Raw genomic sequence first — 16,830 nt, 5'->3', positions numbered from 1 at the left:
AAGCTGTGTAATTTTCAAAATACAAGTACAACCCATAGCAGAATCTCGGAAAGTAATAAAAATACACGCCCAAGCTGTGTTATTTTCAAAAATACAAATAAAACCCATAGCTGTATCTCGGAAAATAATAGAAATACACCCCCAAGCTGTGTTATTTTCATAAATACAAATACAACCCATAGCTGTATCTCGAAAAATAATACAAATACACCTCCAAGAGGTGTTATTTTCAAAAATACAAATACAACCCATAGTAGTATCTCGGGAAATAATACAAATACACCCCAAAGCTGTGTTATTTTCTAAAATACAAATACAACCGTTAGCTGTATCTCGGAAAATAATACAAATACACCCACAAGCTGTGTTATTTTCCAAAATACAAATACAACCCATAGCTGTATCTCGGAAAATAATACAAATACACCACAAAGCTCTGTTATTTTCAATAATACAAATACAACCCTTAGCTGTATCTCGGAAAATAATACAAATACACCCCCAAGCTGTGTTATTTGCAAAAATACAAATACATCCCTGAGTTTTAACTTGGAAAATAATACAAATACACCCCCAATCTGTGTTATTTTCAAAAATGCAAATATAACTCTTAGGTGTATCTCGGAAAATAATACAAATACACCCACAAGCTGTGTTATTTTCCAAAATACAAATAAAATTCTGAGCTGCATCTCGGATAATAACAGAAATACACCCACAAGCTGTGTTATTTTCAATAATACAAATACAACGTTTAGCTGTATCTCAGAAAATAATACAAATACACCCCCAATCTGTGTTACTTTCAAAAATAGAAATACAAACCCTAGCTCTATCTTGGAAAATAATACAAAAACACCCCAAGAATGTGTTATTTTCAAAAATACAAACACAACCCTTAGCTGTATCTTGGAAAATAATACAAATACACCTCCAAGATGTGTTATTTTCAAAAATAGAAATACAATCCTTACCTGTATCTTGGAAAATAATACAGATACACCCCCAAGCTCTGTTATTTTCCAAAATACAAATACAACCCAGAGCTGTATCTCGGAAAATAATACAAATACACCACCAAGCTGTGTTATTTTCAAAAATACCAATATAGCCCTTAGCTGTAACCCCCAAGCTTGTTTATTTTCAAAAATACAAATAAATCCCTTAGCTGTATCTCGGAAAATAAACATACACTCCCAAGCTGTGCTATTTTCCAAAATACAAATACAACCCTGAGCTGTATCTCGGAAAATAATAAATATACACCCACAAGCTGTGTTATTTTCAAAAATACCAATACAACCCATAGCTCTATCTTGTAAAATAATACAAATACACCCACAAGCTCTGTTATTTTCAAACATACAAATACAACCCTGAGCTGTATCTCGGAAAATAATACAAATAAACACCCAAGCTGCGTTATTTTCAAAAATACAAATACAACCCATAGCAGAATCTCGAAAAATAATAAAATTCACCCAAAACCTGTGTTATTTTCAAAAATACAAATACAACCCTTAGCTGTATCTCGGAAAATAATACAAATACACCCCTAAGCTGTGTTATTTTCAAAAATACAAATACAAGCCTTAGCTGTATTTCAGAAAATAATACAAATACACCCTCAAGCTGTGTTATTTTCCAAAATACCAATACAACCCTGAGCTGTATCTCGGATAATAATAGAAATACACCCCAAAGCTCTGTTATTTTCAAAAATACAAATACAACCAATAGATGTATCTCGGAAAATAATACAAATACACCCACAATCTGTGCTATTTTCAAAAATACAAATACAATCCTTAGCTGTATCTCGAAAAATAATACAAATACACCCCCAATCTGTTTTATTTTCAAAAATACAAATACAACCCTGAGCTGTATATCGGATAATAATAGAAATACACCCCAAGCTCTGTTATTTTCAAAAACACAAATACAACCCTTAGCTGTATCTCGGAAAATAATACACATACACCCCCAAGCTCTATTATTTTCAATAATACAAATACAACCCTTAGGTGTACCTCCGAAAATAATACAAAAAAACCCCCAACCTGTGTTATTTTCAAAAATAAAATACAACCCTTAGCTGTATCTCGGAAAATAATACAAATACACACAAGAGCTGTGTTATTTTCAAAAATAGAAATACAAGCCTTAGCTGTATTTCAGAAAATAATACAAATACACCCTCAAGCTGTGTTATTTTCCAAAATACCAATACAACCCTGAGCTGTATCTCGGATAATAATAGAAATACACCCCAAAGCTCTGTTATTTTCAAAAATACAAATACAACCAATAGATGTATCTCGGAAAATAATACAAATACACCCACAATCTGTGCTATTTTCAAAAATACAAATACAATCCTTAGCTGTATCTCGGAAAATAATACAAATACACTGCCAAGTTGTGTTATTTTCAAAAATAAAAATATAACCCTAAGCTTTGTCTCGGAATATAAAACAAATACACCCCCAAGCTGTGTTATTTTCAAAAATACAAATATAACTGATAGCGGTATTTTGGAAAATAATACAAGTAAACCCACAAGATATGTTATTTTCAAAAATGGAAATACAACCCTTAGCTGGAACGTCGAAAATAATACAAATACACCCACAAGCTGTGTTATTTTCCAAAATACAAATACAACCCTTAGCTGTATCTCGGAAAATAATACAAGTGCACCCCCAAGCTGTGTTATTTTCAAAAATACAAATACAACCCTTAGCTGTATCTCAGAAAATAATACAAATACACCCACAATTTGTGTTAATTTCAAAAATACAAATACAACCCTTAGCGGTATATCGGAAAATAATACAAATACACCCCCAAGCTGTGTTATTTTCCAAAATACAAATACAACCCTGAGCTGTATCTCGGAAAATAATACAAATACACCACCACGCCGTATTATTTTCAAAAATACAAATACAACCCATAGCTGTATCTTTGAAAATAATACAAATACACCCACAAACTGTGTTATTTTCAAAAATACAAATACAATCCTTAGCTGTATCTTGGAAAATAATACAAATACACCCCCAAGCTGTGTTATTTTCAAAAATACAAATACAACCCTGAGTTGTAACTCGGAAAATAATACAAATACACCCCCAAGCTGTGTTATTTTCAAAAATACAAATACAACCGTGAGCTGTATCTCAGAAAATAATACAAAAACACGCCCAAGCTGTGTTATTTTCAAAAATACAAATACAACACTTAGCTCTATCTCGGAAAATTATACAAATACACCCTGAAGCTCTATTATTTTCAATAATACAAATACAACCCTTAGCTGTACTTCCGAAAATAATACAAATAAAACCCTAACCTGTGTTATTTTCATAAATAAAATACAACCCTTAGCTGTATCTCGGAAAATAAGACAAATACACCCCCATGCAGTGCGATTTTCAAAAATACAATTACAACCTTTAGCTGTGTCTCGGAAAATAATACAAATACACCCGCAGGCTGTGTTATTTTCAAAAATACAAATACAACCGTTAGTTGTATCTCGGAAAATAATAGAAATACACTCCCAAGCTGTGTTATTTTCAAAAATACAAATACATCCCATAGCTGTATCTTTGAAAATAATACAAATACACCCCCAAGCTGTGTTATTTTCAAAAATACAAATACAACACTGAGCTGTATCTCGGAAAATAATACAAATACACCCCCAAGCTGTGTTAATTAAAAAAATACAAATACAACCCTTAGCTGTATCTCGTAAAATAATACATACACACCCCCAAGCTGCGTTATTTTCAAAAATACAAATATAACCCTTAGCTCTATCTCGGAAAATAAAACAAATACACACCCAAGCTGTGTTATTTTCAAAAATACAAATAAAACCCATAGCTGTATCTTGGAAAATAATACAACACAACCCAAAGCTGTGTTATTTTCAAAAATACAAATACAACCCTGAGCTGTATCTCGGAAAATAATACAAATACACCACCAAGCTGTGATATTTTCAAAAATACAAATACAACCCACAGCAGTGTCTCGGATAACAAAACAAATACACCCCCAAGCTGTGTTATTTTCAAAAATACAAATACAACCCTTAGCTGTATCTCGGAAAATCATACAAATACACCCCAAAGCTATGTTATTTTCAAAAATACAAATACAACCCTTAGCTGTATCTCGGAAAATAATACAAATACACCCCCAAGCTGTGATATTTTCAAAAATACAAATACAACCCTGAGTTGTAACTCGGAAAATAATACAAACACAACCCCAAGCTGTGTTATTTTCAAAAATATAAATACAACCCTGAGCTGTATTTCAGAAAATAATACAAAAAAAACCCCAATCTGTGTTATTTTCAAAAATACAAATACAACCCTTAGCTGTATCTCGGAAAATTATACAAATACACCCCAAAGCTCTATTATTTTCAATAATACAAATACAACCCTTAGCTGTACCTCTGAAAATAATACAAATACACCAACAAGCTGTGTTATTTTCCAAAATAAAAATAAAACTCTGAGCTGCATCTCGGATAATAATATAAATACACCACCAAGCTGTGTTATTTTCAAAAATACAAATACAACCCATAGCTGTATCTCGGAAAATAATACAAATACACCACCAAGAGCTGTTATTTTCAAAAATACAAATACAACCCTTAGCTGTATCTCGGAAAATAATACATATACACCCCGAAGCTGTGTTATTTTCAAAAATACAAATACAACCCTTAGCTGTATCTCGAAAAATAATACAAATACACCCCCAAGTTGTATTATTTTCAAAAATACAAATATAACCCTTAGCTTTGTCTCAGAAAATAAAACAAATACACCCCCAAGCCCTGTTATTTTTAAAAATACAAATACAAACCATAACTGTATCTCGGAAAATAATACAAATACACCTTCAATCTGTGTTATTTTCAAAAATACAAATACAAGCCTTACCTGTACCTCGGAAAATAATACAAATACACCCCCAAGCTGTGTTATTTTCAAAAATACAAATACAACCCTGAGCCGTAACTCGGAAAATAATACAAAGACACCCCCAAGCTGTGTTATTTTAAAAAATACATGTAAATCCCTGATCTGTATCTCGGAAACTAATACAAAAACACCGCCAAGCTGTATTATTTTCAAAAATACAAATAGAAACCTTAGCTGTATCTCGGAAAATAATACAAATACACCCCCAAGCTCTGTTATTTTCAATAATACAAATACAATTCATAGCTGTATCTCGGAAAATGATACAAATACAACCACAAGCTGTGTTATTTTCAAAAATAGAAATCAAATCCTTAACTGTATCTCGGAAAATAATACAAATACAACCCTAAGCTGTGTTATTTTCAAAAATACAATTACAATCCTTAGCTGTATCTCGGAAAATAATATAAATACACACCCAAGCGGTGTTATTTTCAAAAATAGAAATACAACCCTTAGCTGTATCTCGGAAAATAATACAAATACACCCCCAAGCTGTGTTATTTTCAGAAATACAAATACAACCCTGAGCTGTAACTCGGAAAATAATACAAATACACCCCGAAGCTGTGTTTTTTTAAAAAACACAAATACAACCCTGAGCTGTATCTCGGAAAATAATACAAGAACACCCCCAAGCTGTGTTATTTTCAAAAATACAAATACAACCCTTGGCTGTATCTCGGAAAATAATACACATACACCCCCAAGCTCTATTATTTTCAATAATACAAATACAACCCTTAGCTGTACCTCCGAAAATAATACAAATAAACACCCATCCTGTGTTATTTTCAAAAATAAAATACAACCCTTAGCTGTATCACGGAAAATAATACAAATACACCCACGAGCTGTGTTATTTTCAAAAATACAAATACAACAGTTAGCTGTTCCTCTGAAATAATACAAATACACCCGCAAGCAGTGTTATTTTCAAAAATACAAATATAACTGATAGCTGTATCTTGGAAAATAATACAAGTACACCCACAAGATAAGTTATTTTCAAAAATGCTAATACAACCCTTAGCTGGAACTTCGAAAATAATACAAATACACCCCCAAGCTGTGTTATTTTCAAAAATACAAATACAACCCTTATCTCTATCTCGGAAAATAATACAAGTGCACCCCCAAGCTGTGTTATTTTCCAAAATACAAATACAAACCTTATCTGTATCTGGGAAAATAATACAGATACACCCCCAAGCGGTGTTATTTTCAAAAATAGAAATACAACCCTTAGCTGTATCTCGGAAAATAATACAAATACACACCCAAGCTGTGTTATTTTCAAAAATACAAATAAAGCCCTTAGCTGTGTCTTGGAAAATAATACAAATACACCCCCAAGCTAGTTTATTTTCAAAAATACAAATAAATCCCTTAGCTGTATCTCGGAAAATAATAAAAATACACCCCCAAGCTGTGCTATTTTCCAAAATACAAATACAACCCTGAGCTGTATCTCGGAAAATAATAAATATACACCAACAAGCTGTGTTATTTTCAAAAATACCAATACAACCCATAGCTCTATCTTGGAAAATAATACAAATACACCCACAAGCTGTGTTATTTTCAAACATACAAATACAACCCTGAGCTGTACCTCGGAAAATAATACAAATACACCGCCAAGCTGTGTTATTTTCAAAAATACAAATACAACCCATAGCAGAATCTCGGAAAATAATAAAATTCACCCACAAGCTGTGTTATTTTCAAAAATACAAATACAACCCTTAGCTGTATCTCGGAAAATAATACAAATACACCCCCAAGCTGTGTTATTTTCAAAAATACAAATTCAAGCCTTAGCTGTATTTCAGAAAATAATACAAATACACCCTCAAGCTTTGTTATTTTCCAAAATACCAATACAACCCTGAGCTGTATCTCGGATAATAATAGAAATACACCCGAAAGTTGTGTTATTTTCAAAAATACAAATACAACCAATAGATGTATCTCGGAAAATAATACAAATACACCCACAATCTGTGCTATTTTCAGAAATACAAATACAAACCTTAGCTGTATCTCGGAAAATAATACAAATACACCCCCAAACTGTTTTATTTTCAAAAATACAAATACAACCCTGAGCTGTATCTCGGAAAATAATACAAATACACCCCTACGCCGTGTTATTTTCAAAAATACAAATAAAACCCATAGCTGTATTTCGGAAAATAATACAAAAACAACCCCAAGCTGTGATATTTTCAAAAATACAAATACAACCCTTAGCTGTATCTCGGAAAATAATACAAATACACCCCGAAGCTCTGTTATTTTCAATAATGCAAATACAACCCTTAGCTGTATCTTGGAAAATAATACAAATACACCCCCAAGCTGTGTTATTTTCCAAAATACAAATAAAACTCTGAGCTGTATCTAGGATAATAATAGAAATACACCCCCAAGCTGTGGTATTTTCAAAAATACAAATACAACCCATAGCTGTATCTCAGAAAATAATTCAGAAACACCCCCAAGCGGTGTTATTTTCAAAAATACAAATACAACCCTTAGCTGTATATCGGAAAATAATACAAATACACCCCTACGCCGTGTTATTTTCAAAAATACAAATAAAACCCATAGCTGTATCTTGGAAAATAATACAAATACACCACCAGGATGTTATTTTCAAAAATACAAATACAACCCTGAGCTGTATCTCGGATAATAATAGAAATATACCCCCAAGCTGTGTTATTTTCAATAATACAAATACAACACTTAGCTGTATATCAGAAAATAATACAAATACACCCCCAAGCTCTGTTATTTTCAATAATACAAATACAACCCTTAGGTGTATCTCAGAAAATAATACAAATACACCCCCAATCTGTGTTATTTTCAAAAATAGAAATACAAACCTTAGCTGTATCTCGGGAAATAATACAAAAACACCCCCAAGCCGTGTTATTTTCAAAAATACAAATAGAACCCTTGGCTGTATCCAGGAAAATACACAAATACACCCTCAAGATGTGGTATTTTCAAAAATACAATTACAACCCTGAGCTGTATCTTTGAAAATAATACAGATACACACCCAAGCTCTGTTATTTTCAAAAATACAAATACAACCCACAGCTGTTCCTCGGAAAATAATACAAATACACCACCAAGCTGTGTTATTTTCAAAAATACAAATACAGCCCTTAGCTGTATCTTGGAAAATAATACAAATACACCCCCAAGCTCGTTTATTTACAAAAATTCAAATACAACCCTTAGCTGTATCTCGGAAAATAATACAAGTACACCCACAAGATATGTTATTTTCAAAAATGCAAATACAACCCTTAGGTGTGTCTTTGAAAATAATACAAATACACCCCAAAGCCGTGTTATTTTCAAAAATACAAATACAACCCTGAGCTGTATCTCAGAAAATAATTCAAAAACACCCCCAAGCGGTGTTATTTTCAAAAATACAAATACAACCCTTAGCTGTATCTCGGGAAATTATACTAATACACAGCCAAGCTCTATTATTTTCAATAATACAAATACAACCCTTAGCTGTACCTCCGAAAATAATACAAATACACCACCAACCTGTGTTATTTTCCAAAATAAAATACAACCTTTAGCTGTATCTCAGAAAATAATACAAATACACCCACATGCTGTATTATTTTCAAAAATACAAATACAACACATAGCTGTGTGTCGGAAAATAATACAAATACACCCCCAAGCTGTGTTATTTTCCTAAATACAAGTACAAAGCTTAGCTGTATCTGGAAAAATAATACAGGTACACGCCCAAGCTGTGTTATTTTCAAAAATACAAATACATCCCTAGCTGTATCGTGGAAAATAATATAAATACAACCCCAATCTGTGTTATTTTCAAAAATACAAATAAAACCCATAGCTGTATCTTGGAAAATAATACAAATACACCCCCAAGCTTTGTTATTTTCAAAAATACAAATACAACCCTGAGCTGTATCTCGGATAATAATAAAAATACACCCCCAAGCTGGGTTATTTTTAAAAATACAAATACAACCAATAGCTTTACCTTGGAAAATAATACAAATACACCACCAAGCTGTGTTATTTTGAAAAATACAAATACAATCATTAGCTGTATTTCGGAAAATAATACAAATACACCCCCAAGCTCTGTTATTTTAAAAAATACAAATACAACCCTGAGCTGTATCTCGGATAATAATAGAAATACACCCACAAGCTGTGTTATTTTCAAAAATACAAATACAACCCTCAGCTGTATCTCGGAAAATAATACAAATACACCCCAAAGCTGTGTTATTTTCAAAAATAAAAAAACAACCGATAGCTGTGTCTCGGAAAATAATACAAGTACACCCACAAGATATGTTATTTTTAAAAATTCAAATACAACCCTTAGCTGTGTCTTTGAAAATAATACAAATACACCCCCAAGCTGTGTTATTTTCAAAAATACAAATACAACCCTTAGCTGTATCTCGGAAATTAATACAAATACACCCAAAAGCTGTGTCATATTCAAAAATACAAATACAACCCTTAGCTGTGTCTCGGAAAATAATACAAATACACCCCCAAGTTGTGTATATAAAAATATAACCCTTAGATTTGTCTCCGAATATAAAACAAATACACCCCCAATCTGTGTTATTTTCAAAAATACAAATATAACCGATAGCTGTATCTTGGAAAATAATACAAGTACACCCACAAGATATGTTATTTTAAAAATGCAAATACAACCTTTGGCTGTAACTTGGAAAATAATACAAATACACCCCCGAGCTGTGTTATTTTCCAAAATACAAATACAACCCTTAGCTGTATCTTGGAAAATAATACAAATGCACATCCGAGCTGTGTTATTTTCAAAAATACAAATACAACCCTTAGCTGTATCTCGGAAAATAATACAGATACACCCACAAGCTCTGTTATTTTCCAAAATACAAATACAACCCACAGCTGTATCTCGGAAAATAATACAAATACACCCCCAAGCTGTGTTATTTTCAAAAATACAAATAAAGCCCTTAGCTGTGTCTTGGAAAATAATACAAATACACCCCCAAGCTAGTTTATTTTCAAAAATACAAATAAATCCCTTAGCTGTATCTCGGAAAATAATAAAAATACACCCCCAAGCTGTGCTATTTTCCAAAATACAAATACAACCCTGAGCTGTATCTCGGAAAATAATAAATATACACCAACAAGCTGTGTTATTTTCAAAAATACCAATACAACCCATAGCTCTATCTTGGAAAATAATACAAATACACCCACAAGCTGTGTTATTTTCAAACATACAAATACAACCCTGAGCTGTATCTCGGAAAATAATACAAATTCACCGCCAAGCTGTGTTATTTTCAAAAATACAAATACAACCCATAGCAGAATCTCGGAAAATAATAAAATTCACCCACAAGCTGTGTTATTTTCAAAAATACAAATACAACCCTTAGCTGTATCTCGGAAAATAATACAAATACACCCCCAAGCTGTGTTATTTTCAAAAATACAAATTCAAGCCTTAGCTGTATTTCAGAAAATAATACAAATACACCCTCAAGCTTTGTTATTTTCCAAAATACCAATACAACCCTGAGCTGTATCTCGGATAATAATAGAAATACACCCGAAAGTTGTGTTATTTTCAAAAATACAAATACAACCAATAGATGTATCTCGGAAAATAATACAAATACACCCACAATCTGTGCTATTTTCAGAAATACAAATACAATCCTTAGCTGTATCTCGGAAAATAATACAAATACACCCCCAAACTGTTTTATTTTCAAAAATACAAATACAACCCTGAGCTGTATCTTGGAAAATAATACAAATACACCCCTACGCCGTGTTATTTTCAAAAATACAAATAAAACCCATAGCTGTATCTCGGAAAATAATACAAAAACAAACCCAAGCTGTGATATTTTCAAAAAAAACAAATACAACCCTTAGCTGAATCTCGGAAAATAATACAAATACACCCCGAAGCTCTGTTATTTTCAATAATGCAAATACAACCCTTAGCTGTATCTTGGAAAATAATACAAATACACCCCCAAGCTGTGTTATTTTCGAAAATACAAATAAAACTCTGAGCTGTATCTCGGATAATAATAGAAATACACCCCCAAGCTGTGGTATTTTCAAAAATACAAATACAACCCATAGCTGTATCTCAGAAAATAATTCAAAAACACCCCAAAGCGGTGTTATTTTCAAAAATACAAATACAACCCTTAGCTGTATATCGGAAAATAATACAAATACACCCCTACGCCGTGTTATTTTCAAAAATACAAATAAAACCCATAGCTGTATCTTGGAAAATAATACAAATACACCAACAGGATGTTATTTTCAAAAATACAAATACAACCCTGAGCTGTATCTCCTATAATAATAGAAATACACCCCCAAGCTGTGTTATTTTCAATAATACAAATACAACACTTAGCTGTATATCAGAAAATAATACAAATACACCCCCAAGCTCTGTTATTTTCAATAATACAAATACAACCCTTAGGTGTATCTCGGAAAATAATACAAATACACCCCCAATCTGTGTTATTTTCAAAAATAGAAATACAAACTTTAGCTGTATCTCGGGAAATAATACAAAAACACCCCCAAGCCGTGTTATTTTCAAAAATACAAATAGAACCCATGGCTGTATCCAGGAAAATACACAAATACCCCCTCAAGATGTGGTATTTTCAAAAATACAATTACAACCCTTAGCTGTATCTTTGAAAATAATACAGATACACACCCAAGCTCTGTTATTTTCAAAAATACAAATACAACCCACAGCTGTTCCTCGGAAAATAATACAAATACACCCCCAAGCTGTGTTATTTTCAAAAATACAAATACAGCCCTTAGCTGTATCTTGGAAAATAATACAAATACACCCCCAAGCTCGTTTATTTACAAAAATACAAATACAACCCTTAGCTGTATCTCGGAAAATAATACAAGTACACCCACAAGATATGTTATTTTCAAAAATGCAAATACAACCCTTAGGTGTGTCTTTGAAAATAATACAAATACACCCCAAAGCTGTGTTATTTTCAAAAATACAAATACAACTTTGAGCTGTATCTCAGAAAATAATTCAAAAACACCCCCAAGCGGTGTTATTTTCAAAAATACAAATACAACCCTTAGCTTTATCTCGGGAAATTATACTAATACACAGCCAAGCTCTATTATTTTCAATAATACAAATACAACCCTTAGCTGTACCTCCGAAAGTAATACAAATACACCACCAACCTGTGTTATTTTCAAAAATAAAATACAACCTTTAGCTGTATCTCAGAAAATAATACAAATACACACACATGCTGTATTATTTTCAAAAATACAAATACAACACATAGCTGTGTCTCGGAAAATAATACAAATACACCCCAAAGCTGTGTTATTTTCCAAAATACAAATACAAAGCTTAGCTGTATCTGGGAAAATAATACAGGTACACGCCCAAGCTGTGTTATTTTCAAAAATACAAATACATCCCTAGCTGTATCGTGGAAAATAATATAAATACAACCCCAAGCTGTGTTATTTTCAAAAATACAAATAAAACCCATAGCTGTATCTTGGAAAATAATACAAATACACACCCAAGCTGTGTTATTTTCAAAAATACAAATAGAATCCTTAGCAGTATCTCGGAAAATAATAGAAATATACCACAAAGCTGTGTAATTTTCAAAAATACATATACAACCCTGAACTGTAACTCGGAAAATAATACAAATACACCGTCAAGCTGTGTTATTTTCAAAAATACAAAAACAACCCTTAGCTGTATCTCGGAAAATAATACAAAAACAACCCCAAGCTGTGATATTTTCAAAAATACAAATACAACCCTTAGCTGTATCTCGGAAAATAATACAAATACACCCCGAAGCTCTGTTATTTTCAATAATGCAAATACAACCCTTAGCTGTATCTCGGAAAATAATACAAATACACCCCCAAGCTGTGTTATTTTCCAAAATACAAATAAAACTCTGAGCTGTATCTCGGATAATAATAGAAATACACCCCCAAGCTGTGGTATTTTCAAAAATACAAATACAACCCATAGCTGTATCTCAGAAAATAATTCAAAAACACCCCCAAGCGGTGTTATTTTCAAAAATACAAATACAACCCTTAGCTGTATATCGGAAAATAAAACAAATACACCCCCAAGCTGTGTTATTTTTTAAAATACAAATACAACCCTGAGCTGTATCTCGGAAAATAATACAAATACACCCCCAAGCTTTGTTATTTTCAAAAATACAAATACAACCCTGATCTGTATCTCGGATAATAATAAAAATACACCCCCAAGCTGGGTTATTTTTAAAAATACAAATACAACCAATAGCTTTATCTTGGAAAATAATACAAATACACCACCAAGCTGTGTTATTTTGAAAAATACAAATACAATCCTTAGCTGTATTTCGGAAAATAATACAAATACACCCCCAAGCTGTGTTATTTTAAAAAATACAAATACAACCCTCAGCTCTATCTCGGATAATAATAGAAATACACCCACAAGCTGTGTTATTTTCAAAAATACAAATACAACCCTCAGCTGTATCTCGGAAAATAATGCAAATACACCCCAAAGCTGTGTTTTTTTCAAAAATAAAAAAACAACCGATAGCTGTGTCTCGGAAAATAATACAAGTACACCCACAAGATATGTTATTTTCAAAAATTCAAATACAACCCTTAGCTGTGTCTTTGAAAATAATACAAATACACCCCCAAGCTGTGTTATTTTCAAAAATACAAATACAACCCTTAGCTGTATCTCGGAAATTAATACAAATACACCCAAAAGCTGTGTCATATTCAAAAATACAAATACAACACTTAGCTGTGTCTCGGAAAATAATACAAATACACACCCAAGCTGTGTTGTTTTCAAAAATAGAATTAAACCGTTAGCTGTATCTCGGAAAATAATACAAATACACCCCCAAGTTGTGTATATAAAAATATAACCTTTAGATTTGTCTCGGAATATAAAACAAATACACCCCCAAGCTGTGTTATTTTCAAAAATACAAATATAACCGATAGCTGTATCTTTGAAAATAATACAAGTACACCCACAAGATATGTTATTTTAAAAATGCAAATACAACCTTTGGCTGTAACTTGGAAAATAATACAAATACACCCCCGAGTTGTATTATTTTCCAAAATACAAATACAACCCTTAGCTGTATCTCGGAAAATAATACAAATGCACATCCGAGCTGTGTTATTTTCAAAAATACAAATACAACCCTTAGCTGTATCTCGGAAAATAATACAAATACACCCCCAAGCTCTGTTATTTTCAATAATACAAATACAACCCTTAGGTGTATCTCGGAAAATTATACAAATACACCCCCAATCTGTGTTATTTTCAAATATAGAAATACAAACCTTAGCTGTATCTGGGAAAATAATACAAAAGCACACCCAAGCTGTGTTATTTTCAAAAATACAAATACAACGCTTAGATGTATATCTGAAAATAATACAAATACACCCACAAGCTGTGTTATTTTCAAAATACAAATACAACCCTTAGCTGTATCTCGGAAAATCATACAAATACACCCCCAAGCTGTGTTATTTTCAAAAATACAAATAAAACCCTTAGCTGTATCTCGGAAAATAATACAAATACACCCCCAAGCTCTGGTATTTTCAAAAATACAAATACAACCATGAGTTGTAACTCGAAAAATAATACAAATACAACCCCAAGCTGTGTTATTTTCAAAAATACAAATACAACCCTGAGCTGTATCTCAGAAAATAATACAAAAAAAACCCCAAGCTGTGTTATTTTCAAAAATACAAATACAACCCTTAGCTGTATCTCGGAAAATTATACAAATACACCCCCAAGCTCTATTATTTTCAATAATAAAAATACAACCCTTAGCTGTATATCTGAAAATAATACAAATACACCCCAACCTGTGTTATTTTCAAAAATAAAATACAACCCTTAGCTGTATCTCGGAAAAGAATTCAAATACACCCCCAAGCTGTGTTATTTTCAAAAATACAAATACAACCCTTAGGTGTATCTCGGAAAATAATACAAATACACCCACAAGCTGTGTTATTTTCCAAAATACAAATAAAACTCTGAGCTGCATCTCGGATAGTAATAGAAATACACCCTCAAGCTGTGATATTTTCAAAAATACAAATACAACCCATAGCTGTATCTCGGAAAATAATACAAATACACCCCCAAGCTGTGTGATTTTCAAAAATACAAATATAACTGATAGCTCTATCTTGGAAAACAATACAAGTACACCCACAAGATATGTTATTTTCGAAAATGCAAATACAACCCTAAGCTGGAACGTCGAAAATAATACAAATACACCCGCAAGCTCTGTTATTTTCAAAAATACAAATACAACCCATAGCTGTATCTCGGAAAATAATACAAATACACCCCCAAGTGCTGTTATTTTCAAAAATAAAAATACAACCCTTAGCTGTATCTCGGAATTTAATACAAATACACCTCCAAGATGTGTTATTTTCAAAAATACAAATACAAACCTTAGCTGTATCTTGGAAAATAATACAGATACACCCCCAAGCTCTGTTATTTTCCAAAATACAAATACAACCCACAGCTGTATCTCGGAAAATAATACAAATACACCACCAAGCTGTGTTATTTTCAAAAATACAAATACAGCCCTTAGCTGTATCTTGGAAAATAATACAAATACACCCCCAAGCTCGTTTATTTTCAAAAATACAAATAAATCCCTTAGCTATATCTCGGAAAATAATAAATATACACCCCCAAGCTGTGCTATTTTCCAAAATACAAATACAACCCTGAGCTGTATCTCGGAAAATAATACAAATACACCCCCAAGCTGTGTTATTTTCAAAAATACAAATACAAACCTGAGGTGTATCTCGTAAAATAATACAAAAACAACCCCAAGCTGTGTTATTTCCAAAAATACAAATACAACCCTTAGCTGTATCTTGGAAAATAATACAAATACACCCCGAAGCTCTGTTATTTTCAGTAATACAAATAAAACCCTGAGCTGTATCTCGGAAAATAAGACAAATACACCACCAAGCTGTGTTATTTTCAAAAACACAAATAAAACCCATAGCAGTATCTCGGAAAATAATACAAATACACCCCAAAGCTGTGTTATTTTCAAAAATACAAATAAAACCCATAGCTGTATCTTGGAAAATAATACAAATACAACACCAAGGTTGTTATTTTCAAAAATACAAATACAACCCGGAGCTTTATCTCGGATAATAATAGAAATACACCCCCAAGCTGTGTTATTTTCAAAATCCAAATACAACCCATAGCTGTATCTCGGACAATAATACAAATACACGCCCAAGCTGTGTTATTTTCAAAAATACAAATACAATCCTTAGCTGTATCTCGGAAAATAATACGAAAACACCCCCAAGCTGTGTTATTTTCAAAAAAACAAATACAACCCTTAGCTGTATCTCGGAAAATAATACAAATACACCCCCAAGATGTGTTATTTTCAAAAATACAAATACAACCCTTAGCTGTATCGCGGAAAATAATACAAATACACCCCCAAGCTGTGTTATTTTCAAAAATACAAATACAACCCTTGGCTGTATCCTGGAAAATAATACAAATACACCCCCAAGATGTGTTATTTTCAAAAATACAATTACAAACCATAGCTGTATCTTGGAA

The sequence above is a fragment of the Saimiri boliviensis genome, chromosome 4, assembly GCF_048565385.1.
Source record: "Saimiri boliviensis isolate mSaiBol1 chromosome 4, mSaiBol1.pri, whole genome shotgun sequence".
NCBI lineage: Eukaryota > Metazoa > Chordata > Mammalia > Primates > Cebidae > Saimiri > Saimiri boliviensis.
Note: the sequence above shows the minus strand (reverse complement) of the source record.